The sequence below is a fragment of the Neopsephotus bourkii genome, unplaced genomic scaffold, assembly GCF_033783945.1.
Source record: "Neopsephotus bourkii isolate Nb327-2 ecotype Australia unplaced genomic scaffold, CSIRO-AGI_Nbou_v1 NB_1433, whole genome shotgun sequence".
NCBI lineage: Eukaryota > Metazoa > Chordata > Aves > Psittaciformes > Psittacidae > Neopsephotus > Neopsephotus bourkii.
The window spans coordinates 3,581,481-3,595,361 of NW_026901910.1; the positions used below are offsets into that span (position 1 = coordinate 3,581,481).

The 13,881-nt window shown below is 41.5% G+C and overlaps 1 long non-coding RNA gene across 6 annotated transcripts in view; it reads left to right on the top strand.

Annotated features, from left to right (window-relative positions):
- Window positions 1-13,881, top strand: part of LOC133220419 (uncharacterized) — a 78,753-nt gene that overhangs the window by 44,298 nt on the left and 20,574 nt on the right. Inside the window, exons 1-2 of one of the 6 annotated variants that reach the window (XR_009727717.1) lie at window positions 8,326-8,601; window positions 12,261-12,431. The exons of 3 other annotated variants lie outside the window; for them this stretch is intronic. This is a non-coding gene — a long non-coding RNA (uncharacterized LOC133220419). Of the gene's footprint in view, window positions 1-8,325; window positions 12,432-13,881 lie in introns of those variants that run through there. 2 more of the 6 variants (XR_009727713.1, XR_009727716.1) reach the window with 2 other exon arrangements.

The following is a 13,881-nucleotide window of genomic DNA, read 5'->3' on the forward strand; positions in this document are numbered from 1 at the left end:
AGTAGTTTACTTTACAATCCCATTCCTTCCAATTTCATGGTATTAATGTCTTTTAAAATAGTTTTGAAGGGAAAATAATCATGCTGTAAACTCCAGAGAAGAGGTAGGGCAGGAAGAAAACTCGCCATGGAAGCAGGCAGCATAAAACCTCCTGTGTAAAACAAACATTTTTAACTTGTGAAAGTGGAACAATTATTTTTGAAGTTTTTAGTATTTTTTTTTCCTTAAATCCCAATATACAGATCCTATATGAAAATGATTCGGCTGTAAACTCAAAATAAAGTCTGACTCTTTCTTTCCAGCAGCTTCCAGTGTTAATTCTACCCAAGATTTGGTCTGCATTTCCACTTTTCAGTGTCTCTGTTTTTGAAGTTGGCTGGTTTGACGCACACTGCTGCAGGCCAAAAAAGTTGTTTTTCTTTCGCGCTGAATTTCCAGGGTTTTCTATGTGTTTTCTATTTACTATAGAAGCATAAAATGATGTCAAAAAAAAAAAAAAAAGCAGCTTCTGCTAATAAAATTTTGGTCTAACTGCTCCTCTTTCTCCCTGTGAATTGAAACTTGCTTTTAAAAAGAAAACAAACCACATGGTTTGGCATGTCTGTGTGACCATGCATTTGAGTACAGGAACCGGTGGTCAGGATTCCCTCCTGCATGTATAGGAACTTAAGGTATAACAGTAGATACGCAGTTTCCAGAAGAACTTTTGCTGTTGGGCTCTCTTTATGTGCAAGGCAGGTGGTTTTGAGCTGTATGCTTACCTTTGCCACGTCACAGAGAGAATGCTGGGCATCCCCATTCTGGTCTCGGCTACCTAAACGTACAAGGCCTCTGATATGTGTCCACAAGTGATGTTTTGGATGTTCAAAACACTGAGAGTAAGAGGTGATGGAGGAGCATAACAGATAAATCTCTTTCAGGCAAGAGTACTGCAAGGCCACGTTGAAGCATAGTTGTGGGATACTACCTATGAGCCTTGAGTCAAGATCTCCTTTGGGATGTGGTATTGGTTCCTACTTCCTCTGTGGCTTTGCTGAAGGATGAGTAGAATGAGTAGGGTATCATTCTGGGCTGTGACAGAAGCAGGAGGAGACTGCATCTAGTTGTGACAGTAAAAGTTGTTTTTCCCAGAGGGGCTGTTAAGAATCTGTGTTGGTTTTCTGACTTGGGCTTTTTTTAAATGCTGTAAATATTCACTGCAATAGATTCCCATGCTTATGGCCATAAAGGAAGTATGAGTTCTTCTAGTCTAATCTCCAAGGAGAAATGAGTTGGTCAAACCTAGTTCCCAACATAATACACGGTGGTCTCTTCTCTGTAAAGCCGTTTGGAGACACCAGGATTCTGGCAGAGTATGCTGAGAAAAGCCTGGGATTTGTCACGGATGTTTCTAGAGGCTGGCACTTCAGGTGACATTGCTTTTAGAGTGCCAAAAGCCCATGGCAGGGGAATTCGGCAGATGTGCTGCAAAACGAGACACCACAGTTGGGTTTGAAAGTGTATTTTTTGGATTAGAAAATCAGTATTTGGATCAAAGAAGAAGAAGAAAGAAGAAACAGATTATTTTAGTGTAGTTTCTCACTGGTTATGTTGGGACCTGCTTATCAATATCCTTGTTTTTCCCCTCGTTTTGGTGAGAGACTTGATCAAAACATGACTGGATGCTTAGAAAGCAAACTTTAGAAACATGCCATCAGAAAAGGGGCTAAGATGCTGCCCTGTGAGGAGAACCATTACACTATATTATGCGGCTAAGCATGTTTTCTGTTTGTTTCTGGTTTTCTGGTGCTTGGCAAAGAAATAGGGTAGCTGTGCCACTGTGTGGGCATGTGTCAGCTCAGCCTGACATGAGCTTGGAGATGCTGTGGCCCCTGCTTTATGGGAGAGGGTAAATGTGCCCAAGGAAGCTTCCTGATTGCTGTTGTCTTCTGTAGCAAGGGGTACAGCAGTGTGGCTGCAAAGCGGATGCCAACATGGGCATAGGTAGAGTCAGCAGTACCAGCACAGCTTTTCTAAGCATAACATAGCCATGGTTTCTGCCAGGATGCTACGTGTACCGTGGGTCTTTGTCTTGAAGTGCTCTCCCACTGTACCTGTTCGTTGATGTTGCTAAGGCTGAGCTTTCCGAGCAGTACTTGGGGTGGCCTGGCTCCAACTTCTGCCTTCCTTCCACTACCTCATGTGCTTCCCTTCCCCTCCTTCTCCTCTTACATTTTACTCATCTACTTTAGTTTGTTTCTTGTTAAACGACCCCGTGTTCATTTAACTACAGCTCCAGTACTTGCACCCACCCCTTACTTTGTTTTTTCAGCTCAGCCTTTTGAAAAGAACTGCTTTGTGTTTTCAGCATTAATTTGTATTTCTTTTCTGTTGGTTGAATTTCACTGCACTTCATTAAGTTTTAGAGTGAAACTGGAGTCTGACAAAATGATGGGAAGAACCTTGAAATGTGTCTTCCCTTTAGGATGGAAAAAACCTAATTGGAGCTTCTACCTGTATGTTTCTTAGGAACTCTTTTCCTCGCTTTGTTGATAAGGAGCTCACATTTATGCAGGAGCTTTGATCCAGGTGCCATACAGAGTGCACAGAGATCTCTTCATCTGTCACTGAGGCACAGCGACTGCGTAACAGTGCACAGACCCGCTGCAAAATTGCTCAGGGCAGGAAGTACCAAATGCTTCACCCGGTTTGATGTTGCAAGGGAACTTAAAGGAATAGAAGGCGATTACTGTAGCTGGAGACAAACCAGAGCACCTGCACGTAGAAAGTACCAGGAAGGCCTTGGGGACATGAAAAAGTCCCAATATCCTCTCCAAAAAATGGTAACTTAATTAATGCAGGCCCTTTCTCCAGCAACAGGCAGAGTTACTGCCTTAGTACCTCCCAAGAGGGAAACAAATGCCTCCTGTGGCACTACGTGGCTGTATCTGCATCTGGGGAGGATTTACTACAGTTGTGTTTCATTTGGCCAGTGTTATAGTTTAAACCAGAAGCAGTAGTTCTTGTGTGAAGAAGCAAACCAAAAGCTCTTCCAAAGCAGACTCCTTTTTCAGATTGGGTAAATCACGTCTTTCTCCCTCAAGATAACAAGACCATTTCTCACTTCTGTTACTGAAAGCACCTGTAAGGTCCCTTGCAGACAAGCATGTTGCACAGTGTCCACCGGGGTATGAAAATGATTACATCTGTGTGCTCCCCGTTTTCCCAGCCTCATCTGGTGTGAAGCACAGTCAGCCCTTGTCAGCAGAGGAGCACACAATAGCATTCGGGTAATTAGAATAACCATATGCAGTGGCAAATGGGATTCATGATAAGCAGAATGTAATTGTGTACCCTGGAATTTGAACTGTATCCAAATACTCTTATTCAGATAATCAAATCTGGTTAAACTCTTAAAAGGCAGATAAATTTCAGTATTCTGATTATTTCAGTAATCTGATTGTTTTTTTCTCCTTGTTTATTTGCTTTTAATCAGTAAGGGAGAAAATAAGGAGAGGATGTTCTTAGGGGAGGAATCCAAGACTAAGTAAGACACCTGCCCTTGAGCTAGGAAGTCTCCATAACTGTATTCTGCAAGTGGCATTAGCCATAGCAATCTAAAAGAGGAGAAGAGAGATGTGCTCCAGCTTGACTGCGGAGACTTTGGTTGTAGATATCTGCATATCATGATGAAATACAACCTCTCCATGCCACCCTGGAAGTGGCACCAAGTTTTGGTACAGCTTCCTGGCAGTCCTATGAGTTCCTTTGCTTTTCAGCATGTACGTAAAACCAGTCTTGGCTCTGGATCCTTATCATGCTGTGCAGAATCTCAAACAAGAGCATTCAGCCTGGGCTCACTGAGCTTCACACCAAAAGCATAGGGCACTGCTCAATAACAGAGCAAAAGGACCTAAGTTTTGGGGCCATTTAGAGCCTTGCAGCCCTTTCCAGCCTTTGCCACCTTGCCCATGAATGTCCCTGACTGACCCTAAGAGCAAGCATCTGTGTCATGTGTTGTCTTACCCAGAAGTGATGCCGCACTCCAACTGCTGACAAAAAGCTATATATGGGTCAGGAGTGACAGCATGGCTACCCTTTCCCTAGAAATTACCAGATATTGAAATGTGATATTGAGTAAATGGTGAGATTGATGTAACTCTTGCTAAAAGTTGTGGCAGAGACCATTTTTGTCATGTGTTGAAAACTTCTGGGTGGCTTTCAAAACATATACTGGCTCTGCATTTCAGCTGCGCCCAAATGAGGGTTCTTTCCTTCTTTTGCAGTCTCCTGATATTCCAGCCCTCTTCAGCCTATCTGCCAGACTTCTAGGAGAGCTCTCTGAGTTAGAGTAAACCTTTGAACCTCTTGAGGTTCCTCATCACAAACAAGTTCTAGTAACAAAGAACGGGTGAGATGACCAGGAGGAATCATGTCAGCATTTCCATTGTACAGTCTCTTCTGCCTGAGGCTTGTGAGAGTTAGATATAAAAAAGATCACTCCAGGCTGATATTTAGCAGGCAAGATTTTAGCCCTCACACTGGAACAATATCATTTGTGGGCTTGTATTTACTTTCTTTCTCAATGACTTAAGGAAATACGTTTGCTTCAGGAGTATTTTCTGCTTTCCACCCCCTCCTTGGCTAGCCCAGCAATAGCCTGTCTGGGATCTGAAAGTGAAGGTGGGTTCTTCTTTCTACATCATTGACATCCATAAAGATTCAAAGCCAAATCTCAGCTGATGATTGTGCTGATAATAATAACAAAATATAATTCAGCTTTCTTGAACCCATCTTTCCATTGCTGGTACTCTTTGTTCATGCCTGTGAAGTCTATAGGAGTGGTCTGTAAAAGCACACAAAGTGTGGTATAGCTGCAAGGGATTAATATATGAAGCACTGTTTTCTGTATCATTATTTAGGCATATTGTGCCCTCTGAAATCCTGCTTTTCTGTGGATGGTGACTAGATTGGTGCTTTTCATTGAAGCAGATTTTGAAAGAATGAACTATTCCAGCCTTTCAATCCTCAGAAATCAGTTCTGGATTTGAATTTTGGGGGAAGTTACAGGTAAAATTTGGGCTCAGGTAGTATAAAGCAGGGGACACATGTTTCTCAGTCCTTCTCTCACCTGAAGTTCATGGAAGGAACAGGCAGTGAAATGAGTCTAATTCCTAGTGCAGACTAAAGCTTGTGCCTTGATCTAATGCATTCTGAGGTCAGTGGCAAGGGCTGTTGTTACCTTCAGAGATAGAAACCCTTGATCTGTTTGGGAAGAACTGCTACAATGGCATTTCCTCTCCATTTGAGAATAAGCATTCGTTGCACATGCATTCTGTCTCCTGTGATAAGACAGCACTCTTTGTCATGTTTACTGTATCTCAGAAATCAGAGGGTTACACTAAGTAAAGGAACAGCGTTTTTCGATTACACTGTTACTTTAAAATACAACTTGCTGGGCTGGGACAGAGATTTCCTTTTGTCCACACAAGTGTGAAATCATTTCTGTGACTCTGAAAAAGCAAGAGGCCTAAAAGGGTTCCCAAACAATAGGCGCTGCGGTACATAAACTGATACAGGAATGCACAGCTCCACATGTAACGCAGTTCTCCCTGCCACAATATTTAATAGGAACTTCCATGACATCGATACGTATCGTAATTGAACATTGTCATTAGATTACATATTTACTGTAATTACATAATTAGGTATGATTGTGCTAATTGGATAAAGACATAATTGACAAAAATCACCAGAAAACAAACATGGAGATTCATGCCACCAAAAGAAAGTGTCTTAATAGCACTAGCGCTGTGAATCTCTTGCTCTCCTCCCAGAAGAAGGATGTTTATAGTACATAGGAAGTTACTGAAGAGCCAGGCACTGACAGATGTTGTGAAGGTGCAGAAGTAATGGCAATGAAATGACTTCTGTTTTAATATTTGATCTCCTTTCCTACACTCAATACTTCACGTCAGCAGCAGCAGCAGATATTATAACTGATGAAATGACTAGATGCATGACACTTTTTTTCTGCTTGAAATTACAGTTCCTCTGGGATGCAAATACACTTTCATCTGTCCAAGCTTCAGCTGAGCTTACAGTGGTGTGAACAAAGTACCAGTAATTCCGAAGCCAAGCTCTCATAAATGGGGAAAATTTGCCAGGATAATCTATGCAGCAGACTGCAGAGATGTCTAAAATTTGACCAGAAAGTGAGTGAAGTGTCAGACCCTGGGACAGAAACTGCTTTAGTGTTTAGAGAATACTTCATCTTACAGTGTCATTGTAGTGCCCTGTAAAGCAAGCGTAGGTTAGACACAGGTTGACATAAAGACTTGGTTATTGCTATCACACTTGTGCAGAGAGGTCTTGGCATATGTGGGAACTTGGATGAGAATGTTTCCTCAGAGAGGACCTTCTCCCATCAGTTTCTGCTTGGACACAGCCACGGCACCATGGAACAGGTCATGGTACCTGCAGTGGAAGCCCATGTGCCAAGCGGGGCACAGCTCCCCAGCTCAATATAGTGACGGGGGAGGGAGCGAGAATGATCTTTGAATAAGATCCAGCACAGAGCTGACAGCTCAGGGATTTGTCAATGTGGTGATGAAGAGGAAGTTGAAGTTGTGATGGAAGAGCAGCAAGGAGAGGTGGCGAGTCAGGAACAAAACAGTCACAGTGGCATTCGCCAACCTGAATTTAGGTTATTTAGGCGCAAGGCAAGAGTAAGGGATCTTTTCATAAGGAAATCTGATTGCGTTAGTCTCAATGCACTGGTGATGTTAACAGTACTTTCCTTCATTAAACTGATCAGATATAGATAATATTTTTTGGTTTATGATGTGTGTAACATTTATGACAAGATTGAGATATAGGAAAATACTGGCGAGGGTAAGTTGTAGAAAATGGTCATAGCCATGAAATGGTCTAGTTTATATTGTGCAGTTTATAGCTGCAGAATAGGATGTTTCCAAAAGTCTAAAAGGGAGTTACATCTCCTGTGTCACGTAGAAATTGGGTGGGATTTGAGATTTTCCATCACCCTAAATGAGAACGCAGGTTCATTGGCTTCGTTAGAGGTACATGAGTTACATCACTGGATTTCATGGCAGAGGAGAGGTGTTCAGTGCACAAAAGTTATGATGTTGCATCAAGGAATTGGGATGATTTCAGGATGCTTTTAGACAGCAATAAAGCTCCTGGTTAGAAAACCAGGACCAGAGAGGCATGGTTTCCTTATCGTGATTTGTGGTTGGATCACTGGTCTAATAAAATGGTTAACAGTGACTCTTAGGGTACTGTACCATGCTGCTCACAGTGCATGTCTGCAGAGCCTATCAGGTCATTTACTGAATCTGGAGTCATGAGAAATTCCACTGACACTGTCAACATTATGTACATTCAAACCATGCAGAAAGATTGGGTTTTCATCAAACATTCTGAAGAGTGGTATTATTTCTCCCTTTCCTCCTTTATTTCTGGTCAGGCTTTGAATGTAAAGGTAGGGCAGTAGCTTTATTTGTAATCAGTGATGCTACTTCATCCTAAGAAAAGAGAAACAATCATGATGCCATCTATTCAGCACAGCCCAGCATTCGTTCACAGGGTTTGATTCCCTTGTAATCCCCTTCCAGCACAGGGCTGCTGTGCCTGAGGATGCATTCACCTGAGAGGCAGGATCTGAGGACCGATCCAGCTCCACTGTCTGCACTAGCATATTAAGACACTAATCCCTGTTTGTAAGCCATAATAAATAGGCAGCATACTGCTTTAAGTAATACCTTGGTGGGTAATGGGAATGACTCACAATGATAACATCCTGGTTGTTTGACTGTGAACTAATACAAGTTAAAAATGTAATGTGTTCCTTGTTAAGGGAACACTGTCTTATTCTGACTGCTGAGAGAGGCTCAGTGTTGCATTTCTAACCTCACTAATCTTAACAAGGCATTGGTGCAAGGGTAAAGTTTACTTAGAACTTTCTATCCTTTCTGCAGTTCTTCTCTCCATCCCACTTCTCCACTCATCCTTTATAAGCACTCAGGAACCATAGGCGCATGTTCCAAGGTCAACGTTGTATGTATTCAAAAAGGAAAAGACATGTTAGGACAAATTTCATACTAAGCCTTCTTAAAGTGCTTTAAAACAATGTACATATATGTTCTGTGCTGTAGTGCAGATGCATCTGCTATGGAGGGGGAAAAGGACTTTTTTGGCCAGGGACAAAATTCCTTCTTGTGTGAAAAGACGTGACCGTGTAACCACAGCTCATTGTGTCTTATCTATTAACATATACAGTGTGGGGAGTTGCATTTGGGTTTGGTGTCTTTTCACCAGCAAAGCATTTATTGCTTCTAAATTAGTGCACTGAGAATTCTGAGGCCTTTTTTTAACTAGAAACCCTGACATTTATGTCGGCTGTGGAGTGGTGGGTAGCTTTCAGCATTTTTGACTGCATGCATCCAGGTTGAGGTAGTAGGTTGTATAGTTTAGAATTACACCAAGGGAGATAACTGTACAACCTCCTAGCTTTCCTTGGGTCTTGCACAGAACGGCGTGATGAGCGACCATAATTCCTCAGCAATCTTTGCTCTGGACACATGGAACAGGAAAGAGCAGGTAAGATGAGCTGGAAAACCTTTTCTTTTCTTCTGCCTCTCTAGAACTTCAGAAATGTTCATTCTCTCAGCGTTGTTTTTTTTACCTATGGGTGCTGTATTACTGAGTTTTTAGCACATTCAGTGGACTAGTAATGCTTGTCTTCCTTTATTAGCATTCAAGCAGCGCAATGTGTAACATTCCTAAAAAGCACCATGGCAACTTATCAGTGTTATTGCCTTCACGGTCAGCAATCAGAAGTCTCCAAAGGTAACATGAAAAGCGTCCTGTATTGTATCTGCTATTGAGACGTGCAAGCAGGTTTCCCTTTCCACTAGTCTTTGACTGGTTCGGTTAGTTCTACACCAGGAGTTAAACAGGGCTGTACCCTGTAGCAGTACGAGACCTGGCACAATCATTGTCTCTCAGGAAGCGTAGGAGGCTGGTGCGGATGCTTCCAGATAAAGCCTGTAAGGGTTTCTCTGAAAGTACCTAAATCCACACAGTCCTCGGGAGAGCTGTTCTTAGGGAATATCCATTAGTGATCACAGTCAGCTAAATGATTCGTAAGGGTTTTATTTCTAGGCCCGTACAGTTCCATTAGGTGTTTCAAAGGCTGTAGCTCTGGACACATGCAATAGGGGTGGTTTGCTTCTCCCTCACAGCAGTTTGCATTCAGGACCCCTGGAACCACCCCAGATTTTGAGGAGGAGCTGTATGGAGAATGGGTAGACAGTGAGCCACCAGTTCTGGGCACAAGACCACATTTGTATTACATCTTACAAGTCTAAAACGCAGGGAATATACCTAGCTGCTATTGAAATCTACACTCTTATTTACCACAGTATTCGATGCCTAAAAACCCATTTGAAACTCTGGCATTTATCTAGTGAAGTCTGAACACAAGATTTAAGGTCTTCATGTTAGCAGTGTTCAAGGTTCAGGTCCCCTGGTTGCCTGCATGAAGATGGTGGCTGTAATGCTTGATCAGGGCCCAGAATATGTGCTGTGTTACGTCTTTCGACTATATATATATATATGACTAATTCTGGCAAGAGTTTTTGAGTTCCCAGAAATAAGAAAGACTCTTTGCTAGTGGGTAAACTTTCTAAGTTAGTGAATAAAAGTAAAGGGTAGGCACAGGATTTCTTTCATTAGGCTAATCTAAAAGTGTGAAAATGATAACAATATTTCAAGGTATCCAAGTAGCCCAGAGTAATACTCTTCTAGTAAAATGGCACTTTAATATCTGCAAATCCTTGCTTACTGAATGCAAAGAGAAGCTGTTGGTTTCTCAAGCATTACCCAGTGCTCAGTTATTAGTTATTCCAAGAGTGAATTAGTGGGACCTTATTTCATCTTGTTTTCAAAGAGGTTATAGATATCAATACCATGGTTTATAACTCTGCAGTTCCTTAGGACAAGGCAAGTATCCGGGCTAACACAACGCAGCTTCTGTGTTCCACAGAGGCACATGCACTAAACACATGCAGGTGGTTAAAAAAGAGGAATCTTTTTAGCACATTTTAGGCAGTACCTTATTTCCCCCCCATAAATCTTTTTGCAGATGGAAGTGCAAATTTTCAGCTGTAAATCCACAAGCTGCATTGATTCACATCCAATTTAGAGCTGTTCCATAAGGGCTGATTTATTATTTTTAACCTGTTTGGTTAGGAATAGCCTTATAAATGGGTGGTAGTAACTCCAAATAAGAACAGTCTCTCTTCGGTTTTGATGGTAACGACTCTGCTTCACACAGTTATAAGGGAACTTCATAAGGTCCGAAAATAGCGGTTGTCTATATTAACACACACGTTTGTGGCTATAGACTTTAAATATGTTAACTCAAATGGTCTATCTCGTTCCAAAGAACAAGGAATAATAATTAAAAAGGAGAATGGTCAGTGGTAAACATAATTCAGTGTGCATATTTTTCTTCTGAATAAAATAGCATTCCAGCTCTCCCCCTGATGAGAGGAATGTATTGTCAATTAATTAGACTTCCATCATATGTCCTCGGATGCCCTTCTATCGTATGCCTTCCATATGTCCTTATGTCATATGCCTTCCATATGCCCCCTATGTAATTAAGCTTCTATCATATGGCTTCTATCATATGCCATTTAAATAGATTTCCAGGAGAATGTGGCAGTGTTACAATTATGGACCTTTCGCAATGAGTAAAGGAACAACTCATGAGCTGTAGATTGAAAGAGGAGGAAGCAAAAGGGAGGTGGCTCACCCTAAACAGTTTCTTTAATTGCCAGTTTTGTTTCTCTCAGCTTGGGCAATGAACAGACAAAAGTGGTCTATTTTCCTTGTTTTCCATTACTCTTCCATCCCCAGTTTTTATTCAGCTAAGCCTGTGAATAGCTGAGGAGATAGCAACTGTTTTTCAGAGAACATTTCCATTGGAATGTAAAATGAAAAAGAAACCATCCACCTCCCAGGAAAACTGTGTCCTATGATAATGAAATGTAAGCTTTCATCTTGTTTTTATTCCTTTAAGGGTGTAACATAAAGTGAAGTACTAGAAATCTCATGGTGAGAGTATTAACGAAACTGAGATGGTACACTTAAGCGCACATCCCTGTTCTCCCTTGTGGACAACGGGTGCAGATAGTATTGTGCTTTTTTTGGCATGGTGATTGCTTGATAGACAGTGTCTTAATGTACAAGGATATGTAGTGAAACAGATCCCAAATTTACTGTGACTTAGTAAGGATAAAAACCAAAAATAAGCACTGATGCTTATATACGTAATGAAGAAAACTGCAAGCATCCGAGGAATGATGAGGTCTTGGAATGGCTTCCAATGAAAAGACAGCTAGCATGCTCGTTTGCCTTATGTACACTTGTGTATCTGTGCCTTCTTTCTTCCCAACAACTTCTGAGACTGTTTTCTAATCCCAGCCATATTTGATAGAGGACTGGTGACTTCCAAGACTGTTCTGCTCCAGCAGGCTTTATAGAAATGATAGCAATCACAGCCATATATCTATCAGTCAGGGAAAAGGTTGAAAGGACAAAGAGAAGGTAAAATAGTCATATGTGCTGAGGTGTCCAAACTATAAAATGGAGAGTGCTTTGCAGCATATGCCAGTTTACCTGGATTAACTGGATTGAATGAAGTAATGAGAACAGTTCAAACAGATTCCCACTGGCTAGTAACCAGCGTGTCCCTGAAGACTTTGTACTCCAGTTGCTAGAGCATGCTAAAACCCATACCATCATGACTTCACTGCTATTTATATGTGCTCTGCCTAGATTAAGATGGAATTTACCAAACAATGGGCCCTATATTTTGCTGTGTTAGCCACTATTTGTAATACAGACGCATTCCTGAAAAATAGGTGAAAGGTCTTAGTTTTGGCTTAATCCTTTTTAGTTTCAGCTCACTTTTCATTTAAAGCGTGCACACATCCAAAATAGGACCGGTCCATCTGGAAGCTCTAGGAAGAGAACGATTCATGTTGTGGTGCTGTACCATCATTAGTTTCCTGGTGCCACAATCAGAAACTGCATACTAAGGGAAGCCTTAAAGCCTCTTGTAGCGTACCACTGTAATTCTCTGTCAAGAATAACTAGCAAAGTCTTGTATTCAGGTTTGCTGGGCAGCAGGAAAATACTTGCAACACTGCAAATTATCTTTCACTTCTGTGTTTTCACCTGGCTATGAGGCAAGGGCTGTTCCTGGGACCTGCATGCTGTTCCTTTGGAAAGGAGACTGGAACTCAGAGACTTTCACCATTACAGGGATTTATTTTTTTTTTCCTTAAACAATGGCTTTCATCTATTTCCACACCCAGTTGAAACTATGCTGCAACACTTCTGCTGCTAAATCAGATGCAGTAAGTACAGTCAAATTTGTACATAAAAGTTTTGTAAGAACTGGGATGAAATAGAATGGAATGCCAGAATGACTCATTGTTTAATGAATAAGGCCCTAAGTGTTCTATTGATGCCATTTATAAATTTGTATAAAATGTATAGAATTCATGTCATAACTGGAATTCCAAGCGCAGCAACCTTGTGAGCTAAATTATGATGATGATAGGGTACTGCACAAATTAATACAAATTCTAACAGGCTTCTGCTTGAAAAATGCTCAGACAGTTAAAAATAAGACAATTTCATTACACAGATTGAAAGCCCAGACCTCAGAAATGCTGCTACTCTCTCCTTTGGAAATGGTAAATTACTGAAGAAGGAAGTTCTTTTGTGTGCGTTTGTGTGTGTGTGTGTGTTAAGAGTCAAAAAGTATAACCTATACAGGAAAACAGATGTCCTTTAATTAGATGTAGATATCAATTACAACGCAGACCACAACTGGAAAATGAAAGAATTAGCTGGTAGAGACCAGCCTAATATCTGGAACTCTTGTATTGAAAATGAATAGTCTGAGGCCAGAGCAAAGATCTGAACACACATCTCTAACTAACTTTTCCCTTCTCATTCTTACTTTTCCCTTTTCATAGCTTGGTGGCTGAGACAGGAAACCAGGTGAAGTTCAGCATTGCCAGCATGAGTTTTGGAGACAGGTTCTATATCCAGTCAGACTTCAGCCAGAGACAAACTTGTACAGGAGTGGTGTTGGATTTAACCTTGTGAGGAAAGGTTTCAGCCTAAACAGGAGCAGAAAGGAAATCTGACATCTGGAAATTTCCCATAGCAGAGGAAGATCCAAAAAGCTTTATTTGGGAACACCCACCCCCTTTCTTTCTTTCTTTCTTTCAACAAGACAAGACTTCTACTTGCCCTGACTCTGCCGATGCTCCAGGCGGTCCCAGTTGCATATGCTCAGATTTATATATTCAAAATATAAAATGTATTCTCCCTGAGCAAATAATTCTTTATATGCAATAGGGTGAAATTAGCCTCTTTGCGCAATGTCATGGCCCTGTTTCTTGGTTAAATAAGAATCAGGTTTCTGGGGCAGATATGGAAAGAAATTGAATTGCTGCATTCCATGTTACATGCAGAGACTTCTCTTTACCAGCACCTCTCCCTGCTTCCTTCTCAAACTTGTAGAAGACAGCTTCCTGCCCAGTTAGGTCATCCACAAGTGTCTGAGGTCTATTGCAAATGAAATACCACTGGCTGGATATACTCCAAGCAATAACTTCCTTCAAAGATGGGAAGAAGCTGCTGCTGCTCCTAAGGCTGTAGCCTTATGGGGAAAGAGCTGTCATCCCACAGGCAGGGGCTGCACCAGTGGCTGGAGCCATTCTCTGCCTCCTGCCAGCCACTTCTAATGTGCAAGCCCACCACACTCAAGACTCCATCCAAAGGTACTGTTCA